Source organism: Aegilops tauschii, chromosome 2, assembly GCF_002575655.3.
Source record: "Aegilops tauschii subsp. strangulata cultivar AL8/78 chromosome 2, Aet v6.0, whole genome shotgun sequence".
Lineage (NCBI taxonomy): Eukaryota > Viridiplantae > Streptophyta > Magnoliopsida > Poales > Poaceae > Aegilops > Aegilops tauschii.
This window is the reverse complement of record NC_053036.3, coordinates 95334022-95358899: the sequence shown is the minus strand read 5'-3', so window position 1 is coordinate 95358899 and position 24878 is coordinate 95334022.

The following is a 24878-nucleotide window of genomic DNA, read 5'->3' as shown; positions in this document are numbered from 1 at the left end:
CATTTCAAACATGGAGGAACAAATTCTTCCTGAGCAGCGCTGATTTGTTGAGCAAGTACTGAATCGCGCTCCTTTTGAAGATCTTCATAACTCACTCTTAGCTTTTCAAGATCTTGCTTTCTCTGAAGAAATTCATAAGAAAGCTTCTCATGATCAGATAAGAGAGTGTTATGATGACCTTGAAGGTTGTCAAATCTAGACTGAAGTCTCTGAAGATTTTCAGTCAAGGTTTTAGTGCGATCCATTTCTTCACCCAACATATCATCACTTTTATCTAGCATGTTTTGAACCTTTTCCAAGGCCTTTTGTTGTTTAGTGGAAATACAAACAAGCTTGGTATAGCTAGGTCCAAAATCATCATCAGATTCATCATCACTAGACTCGGATGAGGAACATTCGGTTACCTTGGCACCTTTTGCCATGAGGCATGGTGCAGAAGATGATGGTTCAGGTTCGAAAGTCATCGTTTTGAGTGATTCCTCGAAATCCTCAAACCAGGGATCATGACAAGTTTGATGACCTTCATAGACGTCAGAGATTCGGTCCCAGATAAGCTTTGCATTGCAAAGATGCATAATGCGCCTGAATTCATCTCTGGATAGGCAGGAACAGATGATATCCTTCGCCATGATGTCAAGTCGAGTGTACTTGCGAATATCATCAGTGTCCGACATGTTGCATAGATCGGTAAGACCAATCTCAGTGACGGTCCACAGCTCGCTGTTCAGTGCCATGAGGCGCTTCCTCATCATGGCCTTCCACTTGGGATAATCATGACCGTCAAAGATGGGGCATGTCACTTTCTTCATACCTGCGGTCGACATAACTAAAACTCTAGGCGGTTAAACCAAAATCACACAGAACAAGGGAGTACCTTGCTCTGATACATATTGAAAGTGCGTTATATCGACTAGAGGGGGGGTGAATAGGCGATTCTTATGAATTCTTCACTGAGGAATTTGCGGGTGAGGAAATTCCTTAGCGAAGAACTACTTGCAGCGGAATAAGTACTCAAGAGTAAGCATAGCAGAACATAGGCATGGTCATCATGATGAAATGAAGACAAACTCAGAGTACAGAAAGCATAAACACAGGATAACACAGGATGAAGACAAACATAATGAAGAAATTGAACTGAGGAAATTGAGAAAGTCTTTTGTCAAAGTCTTCAAACACAGATATGACAAGCACACAACACAGTAATGAGAAAATGAAAGAGTTGATGAAATAGAACCAGTAAGCTTGGTGAAGACAATGATTTGGTAGACCGGTTCCAACAGTTGTCTCAGTTGTACATCTGGTTGGAGCGGCTAGGTATTTCAACCTGAGGACACACAGTCCCGGACACACAGTCCTCACCGTATTCTCCTGAAACTAAGGTCACACAGACCTCGTCCAATCACTCGTGGTAAGTCTTCACGTGACTTCCGAACCTTCACAAACTCGGTCACTCGGCGATCCACAATTCCTCTTGGATGCTCTAGACCATGACGCCTAACCGTCTGGAAGAAGCACAGTCTTCAAAGGTAAAAAGCGTCGGATCCACGCAGGATCAATCTCTTCAGTGATGCTCAATCACTTTGGGTTTGTAGGTGTTTGGGTTTGGGTTTTCCTCACTTGATGATTTTCGCTCAAAGTCCTCGGAGGATGGGATGCTCTCAAATGACAAATGTCAGTTTCTCTCGGAGCAGCCAACCAGCTAGTGGTTGTAGGGGGCGGCTATTTATAGCCTAGGGAGCAGCCCGACATGATAAGACATAAATGCCCTTCAATGATATGACCGTTAGGTGGTTAAGATATTTTGGGACAGCTGGCGCGTAGCACAGCAACGGTCGGAAATATGAGGCTCCAATTACTCAAGGCTATCATGTTCCTCACTATGTAGGCAATCCGCACTGGCGAATTCCTAACTCCTCAGTCAAAACAAATTCCTTAGAGACCAGAAGAGCTTCGTCTCTGTCACTGAAGAATATGACTGAACTGTATGAGATTTCCAATGGATTCACTCGAAGGGATTGGTAGCTGTAGGATTTTGAGTTGAGCATCACATGGAAATTTTTCCTTAGTATTTCCTCGACCACCTTTAACAGTACGGTGTTTCCTATGACTCAAGAAAGAGAAAATGAAACTACGAAAACAAAAGTCTTCACGCTTCATGTTCCTCAAATGAATACCAAGTCTTCAAGGTCACACCAATTTCTTCACTTTCAAAGTCTTCAGAAAGTCTTCAGAAATCCAAAGTCTTTAGTCGAGGAACTTCATTTTTAGGGGTCGACTTTCTCTGTAAATATCAAACTCCTCATAGACTTATAGACCTGTGTACACTCATAAACACATTAGTCCCTTAACCCATAAGTCTTCAATACACCAAAATCACTAAGGGGCACTAGATGCACTTACAGATCTATAGAGATATATCAAAACGCTTGATAAGTTTTTTCAATGAGTACATACCTTGACAAGATTTTGAAGTAGTTCAAAATGGAACAGTCAAAGAAAGAGTTCTTGCCTGTGTTGCAAGGTGTGAAATTGAGTAAGAGTCAAAGCCCGACCACGACAGAAGATAGAAAGAGAATGAAAGTCATTCCCTATGCCTCAGCCATAGGTTCTATAAAGTATGCCATGCTGTGTACCAGATCTATTGTATACCCTACACTGTGTTTTGCAAGGGAGCACAATAGTAATCTAGGAGTAGATCACTGGACAGCGGTCAAAATTATCCTTAGTGGAATAAGGATATGTTTCTTGATTATGGAGGTGACAAAAGGTTCGTCATAAAGGGTACGTCGATGCAAATTTTGACATTGATCCAGATGACTCTAAGTCTCAATCTGGATACATATTGAAAGTGGGAGCAATAAGCTAGAGTAGCTCCGTGCAGAGCATTGTTGACATAGAAATTTGCAAAATACATACGGATCTGAATGTGGCAGACCCGTTGACTAAACTTCTCTCACAAGCAAAACATGATCACACCTTATTACTCTTTGGGTGTTGATCACATGACGATGTGAACTATGGGTGTTAATCACATGATGATGTGAACTATTGATGTTAAATCACATGGCGATGTGATCTAGATTATTGACTCTAGTGCAAGTGGGAGACTGAAGCAAATATGCCCTAGAGGCAATAATAAAGTTATTATTTATTTCCTTATTTCATGATAAATGTTTATTATTCATACTAGAATTGTATTAACCGGAAACATAATACATGTGTGAATAGATAGACAAACAGAGTGTAACTAGTATGCCTCTACTTGACTAGCTCGTTGATCAAAGATGGTTATGTTTCCTAGCCATAGAAAGAGTTGTCATTTGATTAACGGGATCACATCATTAGGAGAATGATGTGATTGACTTGACCCATTCCGTTAGCTTAGCACTCGATCATACAGTATGTTGCTATTGCTTTCTTCATGACTTATACATGTTCCTATGACTATGAGATTATGCAACTCCCGTTTACCGAAGGAACACTTTGTGTGCTACCAAACGTCACAACGTAACTGGGTGATTATAAAGGTGCTCTACAGGTGTCTCCAAAGGTACTTGTTGGGTTGGCGTATTTCGAGATTAGGATTTGTCACTCCGATTGTCGGAGAGGTATCTCTGGGCCCACTCGGTAATGCACATCACTTAAGCCTTGCAAGCATTGCAACTAATGAGTTAGTTGCAGGATGATGTACTACGGAACGAGTAAAGAGACTTGCCGGTAACGAGATTGAACTAGGTATTGAGATACCGACGATCGAATCTCGGGCAAGTAACATACCGATGACAAAGGGAACAACGTATGTTGTTATGCGGTCTGACCGATAAAGATCTTCGTAGCATATGTGGGAGCCAATATGAGCATCCAGGTTCCGCTATTGGTTATTGACCGGAGACGTGTCTCGGTCATGTCTACATAGTTCTCGAACTCGTAGGGTCCGCACGCTTAACGTTTCGATGACAGTTATATTATGAGTTTATATGTTTTGATGTACCGAAGATTGTTCGGAGTCCCGGATGTGATCACGGACATGACGAGGAGTCTCGAAATGGTCGAGATATGAAGATTGATATATTGGAAGCCTATATTTGGATATCAGAAGTGTTCCAGGTGAAATCGGGATTTTACCGGAGTACCGGAGGGGTTACCGGAACCCCCCGGGGGTTAATGGGCCATAGTGGGCCTTAGTGGAGAAGAGGAGAGGCGGCCAGGGCAAGGGCCGCGCGCCCCTCCCCCCTAGTCCGAATAGGACAAGGAGAGGGGGGCGGCGCCCCCCTTTCCTTCTTCTCCTCCACCTCTTTCCCCCTCTTCTCCTAATCCAACAAGGAAAAGGGAGGGAGTCCTACTCCCGGTGGGAGTAGGACTCCTCCTGGCGTGCCCCCTCCTTGCCGGCCGCACCTCCCCCCTTGCTCCTTTATATACGAGGGCAGGGGGCACCCTAGAGACACAACAATTGATCGTTTGATCTTTTAGCCGTGTGTGGTGCCCCCTTCCACCATAGTCCACCTCGATAATACTGTAGCGGTGCTTAGGCGAAGCCCTGCGTCGGTAGAACATCATCATCGTCACCATGTCGTCGTGCTGACGAAACTCTCCCTCAACACTCGGCTGGATCGGAGTTCGAGGGACGTCAACGGGCTCAACGTGTGCTGAACTCGGAGGTGCCATGCGTTCGGTACTTGATCGGTCGGATCGTGAAGACGTACGACTACATCAACCGCGTTGTGCTAACGCTTCCGCTTTCGGTCTACGAGGGTACGTGGACAACACTCTCCCCTCTCGTTGCTATGCATCACCATGATCTTGCGTGTGCGTAGGAACTTTTTTGAAATTACTACGTTCCCCAACACAAATGACCTCGGAACGGATGAAACTTTGCATGGCATCGTAAAATTTTGAGGCTGTTAGAACAAAAAATTGATGCACCTTGTGTACAAACTACACATTCTCCAGCAACGTATTAGGGTTTCGAACAGAAAACAACTGCCTACCGCACACAAAACAAAATTATACATCATTTCTCGCTCAAACTTTTTCTGTGTTGTCTACACACCATGGGAAATGTCATTCTCAAATTCTACCACTTTATGACTTGGTTTGCTATTTTCATAACATTATTACTTCATTTTCTAGTAACTAAAAAAGGAAAACGCTCTTTGGTTCAACACCACGTGGAAATGACCTCGGAATGGGGTGAAACTTGGCATGGTGGCATCATAGGACCTCCATATGGTGTGGTAAAAGTTTGAGAGCGGTACGACAAAAACTTGATGCAGTTCATGTACAAACTGAACACTCTTTGACAAAGTATCAGAGTTTCAAAGATATCATCGCCTACCACACAAAAATCAAATATTTTACATCATTTTTCGTTCAATTTTTTTCAGTGTTGTCTACACACCATTTGAAGTGCCATGCTCAAATCTTAGACTATCCGGATTTAGTAAATATGTTTTTAAACACCTTCCTTACTATATATAAAATTGAAATGGTTATATGGCGGGCACTAGTAGGGAAATGGTTAGTCACAACTTTAGTAGAGAAATTGTTAGTCATAACTTTAGTTGGTGGCGCGCCATTTCCAATCAATGTCACCACTCTTTTTTAAAATAGTGATGGCGTTAACATATTTGGATGCCAGCTTTATAATGTTAGTGCTGGCGTTGCTTTTTTTAACGCGCCACAATTGATGAGTCCATCTGTACTGACCAGTTGGAAGATGGTGGTGTGTTAGATTTCTATGCACGCCGTAGTTAATTAGTCTAGTGCTGGCATGCAAACTTCTATTATGCCAGAAATAATTTTTTATTTTTATCATGTGTTTTAAGTATTTAGTAATTATATTAGAAAAAATAATGTTATTACTTTTATTAAAGTAATAATATCATTTGTAAATAGTGAACATTTTATATTATATGTTGAGTCTTTTATTATTTTTAATCCTTTATCTATATTTTACCCGCGACTTTTAGGACCTACTTGACACACTTTGAGTACTTTTAGGACACACGGTGAATAACTTACACACATTTAGGACCTGCGGCAAATGGTTTCAAACTTTTAGGACCTACTTGACGCACTTGATATTTTAGGATCTCCAGTGTATTTTACTCTTATTATATTGACTCTTTTTATCGTTTTGAGTCCTTTATTATTTTGATTTGTTTATTATTTCTATTATTTTGTATCTTTTTCATTATTTTGTGTCTTTTATTATATTTTGTCTTTTATTATTCTTAGTCTTTTTTATTTGGGTTATACTTAGTTATGGCGTGGCGTTTTAGGCTCGCGCCAGCACTGGTCCATCTCAATTCACTTGCTCAGTAAAAAAAACTAGGGACCTCTCTTCTCTGTTTCATTTTCACGCGCTCCCTCGTCCATCCACCGCAACCAGCTTCGGACCTTGCCGCCCATCGTCGCCGAACCTACATGCACGCTCATCGCCACACCGTCGGCAGCAGGTTTAGTTCCCTCCCCTCGCGCCACTCCTACCACTCCCCTCGCGCCTCATTCGTCCGCGGACACCATGGAATCCATGGGTTTCATGGAATAAGGTGATTTTTGTAGAATTTAAGTAGTATTAATTTGATTTTAGTGATTTAGAATCCAATGTTTGTTCCTTTGAATTCGATTGTAGTCGTGTAGAATCGGGATTTATACTTAGTGCAATCCGATTTAGTTGTGTAGGATTAGATTTTATACTTAGTATGATCCGATTTAGTAGCATAGAATCCATTGGTTGCTTTGTGTAGAAATTTTAGTAGTGTGGAATCTGATTGCTTTTGTGTAGAATCCAACTTTAATGGAGTATTTAGTGTAGAAATTGTTGAGTGTATAATAGTTTTTAGTTTAGAAACGATCAGATGATATATAGTCCTTTAGTGTTGAATCATCGATTGATATGATTTTGTGTACAATCCGATGAATGCTTTTGTGCACAATCGAATTTTTGTAGTCTATTTTAGCCATTAAGTATCTTCACTAATAGGAAAATGACGCCACCATCATGTCAACTGTGCAAGTCAAGGTGTGGCAGGAGCCTTGCAACTGGCACACCGTTCAATATCTATTGCCAACCGAATTTTGTTACTGCAGCGGTACAAAATTCTATAATCCTTCCAAAAGTTTTTTTATTGCTATTACCATTAATGCATTGTGCGAGTGTTTTTACACATATCATCTCATGCAATGCGAGGTTGGAATTAAATGTGCTGACCAAAGATACTATGATCTTTGAGGCTTCTGGACCCCTACATTGTGATATTTGAGAGGTATTTCTTATCCTAGAAGCGAGCAGGATCTCGAACAATGGCAAACTGAGCTTGGAACACACCAAATGTCGTCTCATTATCCGTTGGGTATGCTTCTTGTGCTTGAGCAAAATAATTTTGATTCTTGCCTTTTGGCTTACTAGTGGTCTTCACAAATGTTGACCACGAAGGATAGATATCGTCGGCAAGATAATATCCAATGGTATAGTCATATCTATTGACGGTGTAGTCACAAGCCGGAGCATCTACACTGGCAAGCCGAGCAAAAAATGTGATATTTGCAATACATTGATATCATTGAGTGAACCCGGCATAGCAAAGAAGCAATGCCAAATCCAAAAGTCGTTTGAAGCCATGGCTTCTAGCACAGTAGTGGGACCACGATGATGGCCGGTGTACTACGCGTGCCGAGCCGTAGGGGCACTCTTTTCCAAATTCAATGCATGCAACCCACACCCCCAAGCATTCTCGGCCGCCCTCTCACTTCATTTACCACCATCAACTTCTATGTGTCCTCATTGTAAGCTCAGAGATACTTGGGACCAAAAACACAGGTCAAACCTTTGGCAAACACCACACACATTTGAGCGTGGTATCTTCTTCAATGCGAAGATACTCATCGGTGTAGTCAGCTGGAATGCCATATGCTATCACTCTCACTGCTGCCGATATCTTTTGGTATTACCTAAACCCAAGCAAACCAGCGACATTCCTCTGGGGAGTCAAAAACCGACAAGTTTGCTCGCAAGCTTCCACATTGCGAACAAAAAGAGATATGCGCATTCGATAACGCTTTTGGAAGAGGCAAGCCGAATAGGTCAGCACCTCAGCGAAGTAATCTTTCATGAGTAAGGAATGGCTGAGAGCTCAGTTCCGTGGAATGCAAAGACGGCCAACCGTTGATCCTCGATGCTTTCTCTTCTTGTCGGCCTCAAATTCTTGGACGAGTTGCAAGAAGACGAGCTGTTCGACATTGTTGTCAAAAAGAAAATCCTCTATGTCGGAATCATTTGACTCCGAGAACAACGACAAACTCCAATCAATATTTATCAAAAAGTAAATAAATCCACAATTCAATCTTCATATCATCCGTGTCCCAAAATTGCAACCGACAGCCGTAAGAAAAACTACCTTTGGCTACAAGAGCAGCACTGTTTCTTCCCCACTAGATGACCCGTTGCGCCAATGGCGCAAAGGCCGAGTGTAAGCCAATCATTGTAAGAGTATGCGTTAACATATTGTTGTTCGAAAAGAATAGCTCATATATTATATGCAGTAAGTACAGTAGGTTGGAAATGATGCACTAAGTCATGTAGGATGGCCAATGTCTCGCAGAAAGGTAAATAACCTTTTTAGTTATGTCACAAATATGAAATAACGATGCTCTTTGAATAAATGAATACTGGCTTCTGTTAGAGGAATTGAAGTAGATGTAATAGTAAATGGAAAAACAGAACCGTGCCTTGCAAATGTTTGTTTTTTTACGTGAAGGAAAAGAAATACCTTTTCTTGTGAGTAACAAAAGAAAAAAAAGAAAGAAACACCTTTTTGTTCTGTGTATATGGAGATAAGTATTTCGATGGCCCAATGTTATGTAGCCCGGCACACGAATAGCGACAGTCATGGCCCCTGAAGAGCTGAATATGAAGCGGCAGCGAGTGGATCCAGCGAGCCTGTGTATCCCCTTTCTTCTTCGTCTCTTCAGTTCGGCGTCTCCGAAGCCGCCGCCCGGTGCGATTTTTGCTCTGTTCTGATTTTGGATTTGTCTGCATGTTTGGATTTAGCTTTGACTTATGTGGAACTTGCGTCTCCCCTATTTATGTGTCGATTTCCACCCCTCCTGTCTCCTTTTTTAGGCATGATAGATCCCGAGTTGTATTTTTTATATCTAGGGATGTGCCCATAGGGAAGTAAATCGCCGTGGTTATTTCAATGGCGGCATTGTTTTGATTGAAGATCCATCATTTTGTAGGTTCCTGCGACGGGGGCTCATGAGGGGATTCGAACCAATCCTGTGGATATCAGCTCTGATGGAAGCACTGACAGTAGCTCTGATGAACACTCGAATAGCAGCTTAGATGGGTGTGCTGATAGCTCCTCTGATGAAGGAATGCGTATGAGCTCCGATGAAGTGATGTACATCAGCTCTGATGAAGGAAGGCACATAAGCTCTAATGAAGGCGGGGACACCAGCTCAGATGAAAGCGTATACACCAGCTCTGATGAAGGTGTATACACGAGCTCTGACGAAGATTCATACAAGAGCTTTGATGAAGGTGCACATACCACCTCTTCTAAAGGTACTTTTTCACACGTGCATCTAAGTATCCTGGAGCTTCATTGCATGTACTTAGAGCCACAAATTCTAGAACTGAAAGCTTTCACTTTCAAGGGAGGAGCTCGAACATGAATTGTGAGGATTTCAGAGAAATTTAGTTTATATAAAGTACAAGAAAGGCATGAAAGCTTTCACTTTCAAGGCAGAAGCTCTGACAGGAATTGTGAGGATTTCAGAGAAATTCAGTTTGTATAAAGCAGAAGAAAGGCATGCAGTACTTTGGTGTGGTTATTAGCTTATTGTTATTCTCAAAACCTGGTATTAAAGATATGTATGACCGAACTGGCCGACACGATTTTAGGTCTGATTTGCTAATGGTGGTTACATGGTCTTAATTTGCGATATAGTGTGTGATGGAAGTATGATTTTAGGTCCGATTCGTTAACAGTGGTTATATGATCTCAATTTGCGATACAGTTTGTGATGGAAGTATCTGTTTTGCTGGCTTTCATCACATTTATTGTATCGGTTTCCTTTTTTATATTTTAAGATGCCTCAACTCTCTGTCTTTTTAGCTACATATATTCATTATTCAACCCTCATGCCATGTACTTGCTGGGATAGGCAACAAATGGAGGAGAGTAGACTACAGAGAATGTTTTTAGGCTGCAAAAGTAGCGGGATGAACATTCCTTGAGCACTATGTAACATTGCGACCTATTCTTAGGTTTATGCTTTGATTAATTGTGTCATTTTTGTTGCTCCCAGCTCTATTCTTGGCTGAAGACTATTTGTTATAATTTATGGAAATTGGAGGACGTATGTATATGTATAGTAAGTATTTTATTGTTTGGGTGACATATGTATAGGATCGTGAAGGCGACGAATGATCAACCTGTGCTGGCATGATGTTATACATCTCCATATGATCAATAACATCATAAGACGAATACCATCTCTGCTATTTTATTTGTTCAGCAATGATGAAACTATCTAGTCTTGGGTTATTTTTGTTTGGAATGCTTTTTTAAATTCACAGCCTAACTTGGATATAACCGTGCCAGTTATTGTAATCCTTTGCACTTATACTTTCTTGGCTTGTTCAATTATGTAGGAGTGCATAAGAGGATGAAGGTAAAGAAGCCTTGGAAGCTATGCATGTCCGTGTGTGACTGTCCTAAACACTACACAGTTGGTAAGCATTGCTTGCTCATGATTAACTGATTCAGCTGTTTGTTGGCTGAATCAAATCAATCTGTTTGGTTTTGGTTGCAGGCTATAATCCAGACTCTAATGGTAGATGGATGTATTCAAAGAATTTGAAGATGTCAATGTGTGCTCGGAAGCGTCTCAGCCACTATATTAAGTCAGTTAAGCCTGCTATTGGCCACTACGTTTGTGAGATGAACAAAACCTTTACCAAGGCTGGGCAGAGAATGGTATGACTTTTTTGAGTGTACTTACATTGGCATCAGCGTATTAGCCTATCATATCATTTGACTATAGCTCTGATGTGTTTTTGTAGTACTTCTGTACTTCCTTCACTAAAGAGCATCTGGTGGATTTCATTACCACTCCAGTTGATGGGGTGAAGATCAAGCTATCAGTTGGTCGGTGTGCAAGACGTGTTCGCCTTATTAATGGCGTGGACAACAGGGCCGCCATAACACATAACTGGAGTGACTTTGCAGAGGAAGCAAAGCTGACAAAAGGGGAAACATGTGTTTTCTCTGTTCGAGCTTGCAAAGGGAAACCAGAATTCACCGTTCACAAGATCTAGAAGGTTTGTACATGCACCGTGCGTTTAGTTTGTACAAGGATTGCTATTTTATTGCCTGGTCTAAGTAAGTCTGTACTTGTGCAGGTGTCTACAACGCAGCGTTTAAGGACGTGTATCTAAGGTGTTCCATAAGGCTATGTATATATACCTATGTCTAGTTATGGTTCCATGTCTAGTTATGTTTAGGTGTTGCATGGACTCTAGTCAGGTGTGCTGAGTTGGGGAGGCAGTATGCATTCCTTTTGGTAGTGATCTATCTGTCATGATGTTTATGTAATGGGACGGTGATTGAAATTGTGAACCATGTGTGACCTATGCGCAGTTTGCTAAGCCTCCAATGCTGTTTGTTTTAAGGCATGAAGTAACTTTCACCAGGAGAAGAAAATTTAGTGATATAAATCTTGTAGGTGTTGCTAGCTGGGGTCTTGCTTTGCTGCTGTTTCTGTGACCAGATTTGTGTTGGCCAGCATTATTTTGATGTCACATGTCTTTGTGTTTTTGCTCATCATAGTCTTGTTCCTTTTACCCACAAAAAAAAGACCAGGCAGCTGAACCGGGTCTATTTTTTGGGCAACAATGTGCTAATTCCCAGTTCATCTTTGTTTGGATGAAGATCTGTAGCTTGTATGGTCACAGTTTTACCATGATGTTTCCATTATTTATCTGACGAAGGAAGGTGCAATGGCAATTTGGGGCAGAAGAGACACGATAAATAGTTTCATGGTAACCGATATCATTTGAAGGATGTATTGTGATTTTAGCTGTAATTTCTTTAATTATATATGACCTTGCTATTACGGATTTGTTGTAAGAGTATTGAACAGATGGTATCATGTGAAACAAAGAATTCTCATAAATTAATGGCTAAGTTTATTGTTCTGCACCAACTCTGCTGCCAACACACAATAAAATTTAAAAATTAACAAATTAGTTATTGGCAAATAATTTTCGGTTGCACATACATACTGAAAGCTCACGAAAGAAAACACGAATATCGAAAACACATGATATGGTTTCTGCCAGTAGCAAACATCCCAGGGTAAAACATCACAACAGCTTAGCTATAATAAAGGAAAATAAGAATGTGATTTTTATGAAGGCCAATTTCCATGGAGTTCGATGTGTGTAAGAAAGTGGGAAAATAGGAGCATCTGAATATTGTTTTTGCTTTTTTAGGAATAGGGCATCATATTCTGTAAGCGTCTATAAATTCCAAGCAATTAATTAGTATGAAGTAGGACAAATACGTAAGATAAATTTGTTGAAACAAAGTGGTAGTTCATTGTATGCAAAAAAAACTATACATGGTATGTCAATATATATGCCTATGAACTTGAATACATGGACAATACGAATATGTATGGAGAAGGCTTTGTCTAGTTTTATTGTAGGTAAAAATGGAAAGACAGAGAAAGTGTGTTATACTGAGAACTGAGAGCGTGCTATTGTGTGCAGTCAAGCTAGGGAAGTGAGTATTGTTTAGCTAACTGGTGTAAGAGTATGCATTAACATATTATTGTTCGAAAAGAATAGCTTATATACTATATGTAGTAAGTAGATAAGATCGGTGGAATGTGTACAGGATCCATTGGGAAATCTTAATATGATCTTGTAAGTGCTGCACATATGATCACAGGGAATGTTTGATGGAAACATTAATGTGAAAGCATGCATAAAAGGAAATGTTGTTTCTTGAGGCATAGTGCTCTGGAAACAACAGTAGAAGAGGATTCCTTCACATATATATAATAAGCGATGGTAAACCGCTTTTAACCATAGAGACAACAACAAAATCTAAAGATCATAGACTACATCATAGACTACTTTTCACCATAGAGGCAGCAAGGGAGGACTAAAGTCTATACATATCTTGCTGAGAGTAGCCCAAAATGGGAAAGATACTGGTCTGATAGATATGAAACAAAACGTGGTTGTTGCAGTAACCGCTGAAGCACGCTGTCCAGGATACATTGAGCAAAGTTTACCAGAAACTGTTTCTTGTTGCTTCGAGGCGCTGCTCAAACTTCATAGCAATGTAGCGTAGCCTCTGCGTCAGTCCTTCGATGCTTGCAAGAGCTGTTTTCATAACTCCCTTGGTGTTATCCTGCCCATTCAGGTGGCGAGCAGCCGTTGTGTTTTCTATTTGGGCAGAATACGAGCTCATATACCTGACAGCGTAGTAGCATGTTTTGCGCAGCTTCTTGATTGTCTCATTTGATGCAGTCAACCATTTGACCAGGTGCCTCACTTGATTTTCCAGCCTCTTGACATGGGTGTAGTGGTAGCCCCTCATTTCTTTGCCATATGCATTTTCCATGTATCTAATAGCCTCCATAGCAGCGCTATCTTCTGCATCTTCATAGCTATCTAAGATTGCACCTGGTATAGAACTCGGGACAAGTGAACCATCTAGCAATTCCAAAGTAGAAATGAAAGTGACTGTCACACGATTTTTTCCGCCTGGGTATATTTTGTGATGGTAAGTTGCAGGGGGCAGCTTCAGAGCTTACAGCATGAGGTCAAATATGTGGGCATAAGGAATCACTATCAGGTAGTCATTATCCTGTAGGGAGAAAGCAAGGGTAAATTTTTTGTCTCACAAAATAATAGCTGAACCAATAGATGAGGATTTCAACTGGACATGGCAATTCGATCGAGGCTATCTCTAGGATGAATGAACTATAACAGGTGTTTAGAATATTGCATTGGGTGCAGGCGTTCCTGTCCTTGACGCCATTGATCCCGGGGAACCCTCGTCACAGACGATACCAATGTCCATGTCCTCCATGCGTGAGCTTCTGGATCTGAGATTGAAGAGGGATACTATAGTGAGGAGAAAGGAAATAGAGAAGGAGATTGGAAAGCAAGTGATGAATCACAAGGAAATAGAGAAAGCAGTTGTTGAATGAGCCTTGTCCAAGGCATGGCTCTAGGGAAAAGCCGGCCACTCATCTGTGGAAGGACTGCGCAATCATGAAGGCCTTCAAAAATTCCAATACTTTCAATGGCAATAATGGCCCGGGCGGCGGCTCAGGCGCCGGCGGCTTTCATGGCCCGGGCGGCGGCTCAGGCGCCGGCGGCTTTCATGGCCCGGCGGCGGCTCAAATTCCAATTCTCAGAATGTTCAAGGGGGCTTTAATCAGCAGTCCGGCCAGGGTCATCAGCAGCAGCAGCAGGGGGGATACCAGACCAATCCAAAGCAGCTCAATGGTGGACAGTATCATGTGTTTACCACCAGTCTGTGCAAGCGAGATCAGAAGCTTCACAAAAGGGCTGTGAATGCTGTTGAGCCGGCGGTTCCATGCTATTTAAGATGGTCTGAGCAGCCTATTGTGTTGAGTAGGGAAGATCACCCTCCCCGGGTTGATAATCCGGGTCACCTGGCCCTGGTGGTGGCTCCTCAGGTGGGGGGATATAAATTCACTAAGGTGCTCATGGACGGAGGCAGCAGCATCAACATCCTCTATTATGAGACCTTCCGTCGTATGGGGTTGATTGATAAGAACCTCAGCCAGTCCAAAACTGTTTTCCATGGTGTGGTGCCTGGTAAGTCGGCATATCCAGTTGGTAAGATCGAGCTGGAAGTGGCTTTTGGAGATGAGTACAACTACAGGGCGGAAAAATTAACCTTCGAGGTGGTTAAGATAAGAAGTCTGTATCATGCTATATTCGGGCGGCCGGCTTACGCCAAGTTCATGGCACAGCCGTGTTACGTGTATTTGCAGCTCAAGATGCCGGGTCACAATGGGACCATTACGGTTCATGGCAGCCGAAAGATAGCCTTGGAGTGTGAGGAAGGTGACGCGGCTTATGCAGAATCTGTTTGTGCAACAGAGGAGTTGAAGTTTTACAAGGACAATGTTGACCCGGCAGATATGACGTCTTTGAAAAAGCCGACCACGGAGCATGAGCCGGCAATGAAATTTAAGTCAGCTGATGAGACTAAACTTGTTGACTTTGTTCCAGGTGACTCATCTCAGCAGTTCAGCATCAGTGCCAATCTGGATCCGAAATAGGAAGGCGCGCTCATCGAGTTCATCCGTGAGAATAGGGACATTTTTGCATGGAAACCTTCTGACATGCCAGGTGTACCTAGAGAACTCGCTGAGCACACTCTCAATATTGATCCGAAATTTAAGCCGGTCAGGCAATTCCTTCGGCGGTTTAATGAGGAGAGACGGAAAGCCATTGGTGAGGAGGTGGCCCGGCTCTTGGCGGCCGGGTTTATTGTAGAAGTTTTTCATCCAGAATGGTTAGCTAACCCGGTACTCGTGCTCAAGAAGAACGGCACCTGGCGGATGTGTGTGGACTACACGGACTTAAACAAGGCTTGTCCGGCTGATCCTTTTTCTCTCCCCCGTATTGATCAAATCATTGATGCTACGGCGGGTTGTGAGCGCTTAAGTTTTTTGGATGCTTATTCTGGATACCATCAGATTAAAATGGCAGTTAAGGACCAGGAGAAGACGGCGTTTATCACTCCCTTTGGAGCCTTCTGTTATGTGTCTATGCCTTTTGGACTCAAGAGTGCACAGGCGACTTATCAGCGTTGTGTGTAGAATTGTCTTCATAACCAGATTGGGCGCAATGTTCATGCCTATGTGGATGATATCGTGGTTAAGTCCAGGGAGAAGGAGACCCTGGTAGATGATCTTAGAGAAACCTTTGATAATCTCCGGGTTTACAAGATGATGCTTAACCCGGCCAAGTGTGTTTTTGGTGTTCCCGCAGGCAAGCTCTTGGGTTTCCTGGTTTCTAACAGAGGCATTGAAGCTAACCCGGAAAAGATCAAGGCCATCACCTCTCTGGCTAAGCCGGCGTGCATCAACAACGTCCAGCGTCTGGCAGGCCGCATCGCTGCTTTGAGCCGGTTTATAAGCCGTTTGGGTGAAAAGGCCATGCCACTGTACCAGTTGATGAAGAAAAAAGATGACTTTGTCCGGAATGATGCTGCTAATGCTGCTTTTGAGGATTTGAAGAGACAGCTGGCTGAGTCCCCAGTTCTTGCTGCTCCGGTTGAGAAGGAGCCCTTATTACTGTATGTAGCTGCTAACACACGAGCCGTCAGTGTGGCTGTGGTGGTGGAGCGCAAGGAAGAGGGTAAGGAGTATCCGGTTCAGCGGCCGGTTTACTACGTCAGTGAAGTGCTCATTGAGTCCAAACAGCGGTATCCACATTGGCAGAAGCTTGTTTATGGTGTGTTCATGGCAAGCCGGAAGCTTAAGCATTATTTCCAGGGTCACCCCATCACTGTGGTTAGTTCTGCTCCCCTAGGAGATATCATCCAAAACAGAGAAGCCACAGGAAGAGTGGCTAAGTGGGCTATAGAGCTTGGGCCTCATGGTCTGAAATACGTGCCACGCACTGCTGTCAAATCTCAAGCATTGGTGGATTTCATCAACGATTGGACAGGGCTGCAGGTGCCTGAAGAGAAACCGGATAATACATATTGGACTATTCACTTCGACAGGTCTAGGCAATTGGAGGGCTCGGGGGCTGGAGTTGTATTAACTTCCCCTAGAGGTGACAAGTTTCGTTATGTGCTACGGTTGATGTTTCCCTGTACTAACAATGCGGCTGAGTACGAGGCCTTGCTCCATGGTCTTCGGATGGCTAAGGAGATGAGCTTGAGCCGGGTAAGGTGCTTTGGCGACTCAGATTTAGTGGCTCAACAAGTGTCGGGCAAGTGGGATTCCAAGGACCCTCTCATGGCGGCTTATCGCCGCGAAGTTGATGCCATCGCTGGACACTTTCAGGGTTACCAAGTAGAGCACATCGATCGCAGGAAGAACGAGGCGGCTGATGCTTTAAGCCGGCTGGGCTCTCAGCGAAAGCCGGTGCCGCCTAATACTTTCTTGGACATCTTGCATAACCCTTCTGTTAAGTTGCCTACAGAGGAAGACTTGGCTGTCCCTGACCCGGAGGCACAGTTGGTGGTGGATCTCCACATTACCCCGGACTGGACAGTACCATACTTGGCTTACATGACCCGGGGAGAATTGCCTGAGGACGAAACTTTGGCCAGACAAATAACCCGGCGGTCTAAGTCAATGATAATTATCAATGGTGAGCTGCATCGTCGCAGTGTTACTGGAACTTTCCAGTGTTGTGTTTCCCCTGAGGAAGGTCAAGAAATTTTACGTGAGATTCATGAGGGGGATTGTGGCCATCCTGCCGGCTCAAAATCCCTTGTGGCCAAGGCTTTTCGTCATGGTTTTTATTGGCTGACGGCTCATGCTGATGCGGAGGACTTGGTCAGTAAATGTGACGGTTGTCAGAGGTTCTCGCGACGAGCTCATGTGCCGGCTCAGGAGCTGAGGATGATTCCAATTACTTGGCCATTTGCGGTCTGGGGGCTTGATATGGTTAGGCCTTTTAAAAGGTCCAAGGATAAGAAGACCCACCTCTTGGTGGCAGTTGACAAATTCACAAAGTGGGTTGAGGCGGAGCCAGTTAGCAAGTGTGACGCGGCCACAGCGGTTCAGTTCATGAAAAGGGTGATATTTCGCTTTGGTTTTCCACACAGCATTATAACTGACAATGGTACCAATCTGTCTAAGGGCACCATGGAGCAGTTTTGTCAACGAGAGCATATTCGACTTGATGTTTCATCAGTGGCTCACCCTCAATCCAATGGTCAAGCTGAGAGAGCTAATCAGGAGATTTTGAAGGGCATCAAGCCCCGGCTTTTGGTCCCTTTGCAACGGGCGCCGGGTTGTTGGGTCGAGGAGTTACCCTCCGTGTTATGGAGCATCAATACTACTCCTAACAGGTCTACGGGCTACACGCCTTTTTTCATGGTTTATGGGGCGGAAGCGGTCCTCCCTAGCGACATCCGTCTTGACTCGCCTCGAGTGGCCGCTTATGTTGAGGCGGATAATGAGCGGGCGCGCCAAGATGCTCTTGACTTGTTGGACGAACAGCGTGATGTGGCAGCAGCTCGCTCGGCGATTTACCAACAAGACCTGCGCCGTTATCACAGCCGCCGGGTTAAGTCCCGGGTCTTCCAGGAAGGTGATCTGGTGCTCCGGCTCATCCAAGATCAAACAGATGCACACAAGTTATCCCCGCCTTGGGAAGGGCCCTTTGTGGTCAGCAAGAACTTGCACAACGGGTCATACTACCTTATCGATGTTCGGGAGCACAAAGATTCACGCAAGTCGGAGGAAGAAACCCGTCGGCCGTGGAACATAGCTCAGCTTCGGCCTTATTACACTTGAGCCACCGGCTCTCATAATGTACATATTTTTATAGCCATGTATATATTATGATAAATAATAAAGCAGGACCTCTGTCCTTTTCTCCTCCAAAGGTAAACGTGTTATTTCCATTACAACATCACATGGTCACTTGGAGGTGGATCCGGCTTACGATCGTATTCGAATCTAGCTGTTAACAATATAGTCACCTGGGGGCTTCTTGTTCAAACATAGGTCGTATTCGAACCAAAGAGAACATAGCAGTCGATACCCATTTGATTGGCAAATTGTCGAGCTCATTGGGGAGTTTTTTCTTGATCATATTTGAATCATAGCTCAACCCCCTTTGGGAACCGACGTGGATCGTATTCGAGTCAGCGTCGTTAAACAACTCTCAAGGTCATTTGGGGGCTTCCTGTTCAAACATGGGTCATATTCGAACCAAAGAGAACATAGCTGTCGGTACCCTCTTGATCGGCAACGCCAAAGCCACTGGGGGCTATATGATCGCATTCGAATCTTAGCTTAACCCCTTTGGGACGGTTCTCTGGTCGTATTCGAACCGGAAGCCCCTAAGTTTTGATCTTCTGATTTGCAACAAGTTCTTCTGGCCATATCAACACTGTGCAAGGGCGGTTCTTACTCCGCCGGCTTAACTTTGATTAACAATGTTGCTAGCACACAATAAGCATTATCGATGCTGGTGAACCGGAGTTGAGTTCTCAACCTCATTATTTGGGTTACATAAACCGGACATATACTTGCAAGGTTTGCAGGTAGGCTATTGTGGTTATCCTGAAGATACGGTTGAGAGCCGGTCTTTTACGACCTTGGTTATGCTCCGGGTTAAGTATATGACTCTCCATGCGGTAAGCCGCCTAGAGACTTGTGATTTATTTTTCTATGTAATTAAAGACAGTTCTTCAAGCTTAAGGAAAATAACTGATCAATTATAACCCGGAGGAATATATAGAAGCAGCTTCAATGGAGTTAAGCATTCAGCACGTGCACGATGGCACCACAAAATTAAGTGTTTGTCCTACTCTATTACAAGACTCCCCGAGTCCAAAAGGTGAGGCATTGTTTTTAAGGTGTAACCATGAGCCGCCTAAAAATCAAGGTGCTTGTTGGGTCGAAGCTTCCGGCTCATCCCTCTCCGCTCCTCCGGCTGATTCCAGGACCTGGAAGGTTGATGATTTCCAGTCAATGCCGCTCAAAGCTTCAAATTGAGCCTCGTCATCAATTAACCCAGCCGGGTCAACTTCTGGGGCGAAGGTATGCTTACGAGTCGGAGGGATCAAGCTGATTGCTTCATAGCGTGGAGTGGGGATCCTCTGATTCTCCGCGTCATAGCCCAGCTGATACTTGGTAAGGTCGGTGTCATTCCCAATCAGGGTGGCCATAGGGCGCACGCTCTTCACACAGGCAGCGAAGTCTTTCTGGTCAAAGGGGGTGCCGTCTTCCTTCAGGCTGGGGTATCCAAGAGCGATGTCGGCCGGGTCTAGCTCCGGGAGAAAAGCCTTGGCCCGGCTCAGAGCAGCTATAGCTCCGGCTCTTGGAGAAGCCCGTCTCAGCTCTTGGAAGCGTTGAGGAAGAACGGCAAGCCGCCTGGGTACGTCCGCCAGGTGAGTCGGAACCTCATTGGACAGAGCCACAACGGCTAAAGCACGCTGTGACCCGGTGTAGAGTTGCTCCACCAAGGTGTAAACAGCCTTCAGCTTGGTCAGAACATTTTGATTAAGGTTGGAGCTTCTGGGAGCTGCATAACAAAGTCAGGTGAGCTGATGGCAATTGTGGGACTTATAAGACATAAAGAATATAAGCTTGTTAAAAGCTTGCAGAATGACTTACCGAAGATTGCAGAGACCATCTGTGACACATGGCGCTTTAAGCCGGAGAGTTCGGCGGTTCTCTCAGTCAGAGCAGCCTCTGCTTGTTCGGCCCGGCTGAGCAAAGCAGTTTTCTCCTCGGCCCAAGTCTTTCTTTCTGTTTCAAATTTCTTCTTCAGCTTTTCTTGTGCAGCAACACTGAACTCAAATTTGGCGTTGGCCTTCCGGGTCTCAGTTTCCTGAGTCTTCAGGCGGTTCTTCAGCTCAGAGATTTCAGATTCAAATTTCTTGCAGGCAGCCTGTACAAATTCCGGGTTACAGTGTGAGTGATTATTATGCAACATTAAAGTCCCAAGCACTTAGCAAGCAAAGACACTTGGCACTTGGGGGCTAATGTATGCTGAAAGATTCTATTTATAATTGCCGGTTCATGAAGGTAAGCCGGAAGTTAAGTCTACAACATATTCTATCATAAGTAATAGAATTGGGGGCTAGCATGGTAAGGATGACTATGGAGTAAGCAAGAGAGTTGTACCTCAGATTTTGGCTGTATCTGCTTCACCATATCAATCTCCAGGTCCCGGCTGTTGTGCAGTTGACCAATGTAACCAGAAACAATGTCTCCAATGCTCAAGTTAGCATAGTCAATGATCTCCAGTCTAGCCCTACGGCGCTCAAGCAGTTCTTCTTTGGCAGAGTATCTGGCCAGCACAGTGGGTCTTCCCGGCTCAACATATTCAGTCCGGGTAATCACCACATCCGGGTCAGCGGCCGGTTGAGCTGAGCTCGGAATCTCCGGGTTGTCAGAACCCGCCATGGTTTGTTCTTCAGTTGAAGCGGCGGTTTCCGGAGCTGGTGCAGATGGCGGCTCAGAGGCAGCGGCATTGGGTTCAGTTAAGTCCGGCTCTTCGACCGGTTTATTTTTCTTTGCCCTCTTGCTGAGCTTGGCTTGGGCACTGAAAGTCAAAAGGTTAGTACAAAAAACATAAATGAGATAAGCACAAAATGAGGTGATTATCATTACCCGGGTGCGGTCTTGAAAGCCGGCAGGTTAGATTGCATGGAGTCACCGGAGGAAGGTGAAGTTTCCTGATAGTTTGAATCAGACGAATTGAGTGGTTGATGAGTGACGCCCGCTAAAGGATGAAAAGGGTATAAGTTGGAGATAACCTCAATCCAGCGCTTTCTTGATGCTTCGGGTAAGCCGGAGGAGAGGTCCGCATCCTTACTGGCCCAGGTTTGCCTCCGGCTCTCATGAATCTGTTGCTTCAAAAGAAATTGAGGATCTTGATAAGCTAAAGGATGTGAAAATCTTACTTTCCGGGTTACTCTTCGGACTTTCAGCCTTGGCAAGGGCTCCGAGTCGGAGGAAAGTATAGTTACCTCTTCAATCACCGGGTTACTCGCTCCGGTATCATCCTGCTAATAATCAGTGTCAATAAGGTGGTTAAAAACAGACGAAAAACAAAAGAAGAGCCTAAAGAATCAAGGGCTACCTCTGACTCGGAGCTATCATCCAACTGAAGCAGCTCTGAGGCACTAGGCTTACTCCCCTTCTTGCGGGGAGCAGCTCTCCTGGCGGCTTTCTTAGCCTTCCTGGCTTTTTTAGCAGCCTCATGGTCATACTTGACCTTCCAGAACTTGTAATTAGCCTGAAAAAAAAAGAAACAAAGGTTTCCTTGAAGATAAAACAAAAATTGTTAAAATGGAAGGTAAAGTGCTCAGATTGGTAGCTTACCGCCGGAGCCGGGTTAGCTTGGCAGAAGGGGCTTAAGCCGGTCCTCCCGTAGTCTGCTAAGCTCTCGTTCAAGAGGGACTTGGTCATGTCGTCAACGACGTCCTCAGGTAGGTCGTTGGGGCTGTGCCGCAGAGGGTCATCTTTCCGGCCCGTGTAATCACACATTAAGCCGGGGCGGCGGCTCAAGGGAATCACCCGCCAAGAGATCCAGACCCGGACCAGATCGACGCCGTTAAGGCCATTTCCCAGAAGAGCCTTAATCTTGTTGATGGTGGGGATCAGTGGTTGACGCTCAGCTTGAGATAGTTTGTCTGGCAGGGGGTGATTTGGCTCCAGACGCAGGGCACGAAAGCCGGGCAAAGGGTTCTGATCAGCCGGAGAAGTATCTTGGTAGTAGAACCATGTCTGGTACCAGTCCTTTGGGTGGCTTGGCGGCTCAGCATAAGGAAAGAGGCAATCTCTCCGTCGTTGAATGGAGATTCCGCCAAGTTCCAAGCTAGGCCCGTTGGCGCACTCATTCTGGCGGTTCAAGTAAAATAACTCCCTAAAGAGTAGCAGGCTGGGTTCCTCTCCAAGGTATACCTCACAAAACACTTGAAAGCTACAAATGTTCGACACGGAATTGGGTCCAATGTCTTGAGGTCGCGGATCGAAAAAGTTCAGAACGTCTCTGAAGAATTTTGAGCCGGGAGGAGCAAAGCCCCGGCTCATGTGATCAGCAAATATCACAACCTCTCCATCTCTTGGTTGAGGTCTTTCTTCGGACGGGTCAGGGGCACGATAAGACATGACCTCCTTCTTAGGCAGGTAACCCGTCTTCACGAAATCAGCTAAAGTATCATCAGTAACATTGGATCTCATCCAGTTGCACGTAATGGGTGCCTTGGGAGCCTTGGGCGGCATTGTGAAAGACGAAAGCCTATGACAAAGGGAAATGTCCGGTTCAAATATAAGCCGGAGGAAGATTACAGTTCAGTATTCAAGATGGCGGCTTATGAAGGGGCCTAATGACATATGGCTAATTGTGTCGGGTTATCTAAGCCGCTGTGGGCTTCATGTGTCATTCAAGTTGTTTAAAACTCTATCATAAATGAGCCAGAAATTTCACAGCGCATGGCCTCTTTTAAGCCGGAGACATGAGCCGCCATAGCTAACAGATGCAATTTTTGACTAAGTGTGGCACAAAAAAGTTTCACAGATCGCAGTAATTATTTTGGATCAAACGATCGTCCAGAAAGGAAAAATTTCTAGACCTAGAAAGCTGATACAGAGAAGTTCATGAGCTCAGAACGAGGTCTTTTTGCGGACAGAAGGGATCTACTAGCATAAAAATGAGTGCGAAACCACTACCGCAGGAGTTCTACCCTGTTTCCAGATCAAAAGGGGTCGCGGTGGAAGAACTGTGAAGAACTCGGGATGAACTACGAAGAACAGAGGAAGAACTACATAGCCCTAATGCGAATCTACTGTAGGGAGGTGCAAGGATTTACTGGCGCTGATGAGATGCGGAGGTCGCCGCCGTTTCCTCTGGATCAGTTCAGGGTGATGCAGCGGCCAAGGTTGAGGAAGACAAGGGGCGCGGCGTCGGCGGCGGAGCTCGAGCTCTCGGGTGTTAGAGGAGGAAGACGATGGAAGAAAGGAGTGAATGAAGGCTTATGGGCCGGGCCTATTTATAAGGGTGACTGTTAAATGGGCGCCAGAAACGAGGAGGCCAAGACGTGATTATCTCGCCACAAAAATGCCTCGATTTTCGGGATGGTCATTAAAGATAAGATCCATTGCGATATGATAGAATAAAAAATGAATTTAATGGAAGATGACGTCACAGCGGGTTACCAAGAATCCAGAAGATGACGTCACGGCGGGTTATAACTTTCGCACAAGCAGAAGCCGGAAGATTTTCTTTCAAAGGGATTGAAGATTGACATGAACCGGTTCAAATCAATCTGGGGCCTAATGTTGAGGATATAACCATTAGAGTTACCCGCCCAGGAGGGGCCGGGTTACGTCATAATGATCATCACGTGAAGCCCAATACCAAGCTTGAGGATGGCGGATCAATAATGGGCTTAAGACCCGGAGGCGGCTTAAGGCCCGTAGTGATAACCCGCCGTTATGGCAAGACTTGTAATGTAAGGCAAGAGTAGTTAAGAGTCCGAGCCGGATACTGTTATAAGCCGGCCGGGACTCTGAGAGCCGCGGGGCGTCAACCTCTCTATATAAAGGGACGACCCGGCGGCGGTTCAGGACGAGAGACAACAGATCGAGAGCCGGGAATAGCGATTAAGCTCCCTGGTCATCGAAACCCTAAGCAATACCACCTCAACTTGACGTAGGCTTTTACCTTCACCGTAAGGGGCCGAACCAGTATAACACTCGTGTTCCTTGTCCCGTTTAACCCCTTTAAGCTTCCTAGCGGCGATGGCTCCATGACTAAGTCCTTGCACGAGGACATCTGCCGTGACAATTCCACGACAGGTGCCATTATCCAAAAGCAGATGCGTTTACTATTTTTTGTGGACAGGGAATATGTGTTTTTGTTGGGCCAGATACAAATAATTTGTGAGTACAATATTAATACATTTAAATTGTTAGAAAGTCATTATAAAAATGGTCAAATGGGCAAACGCTGGAATTTGAATAGGAGTACTGTCAGAATATGAAATAATTCTCTATGGAATACAGCTGACTACACAACACTAAGAAATGAAGCAAGAATCAAAAAAATTAGTAAAAGATAACTTTAGCAGGCGGGAAGTGCTGGGTGCACCTACATATAGCATATT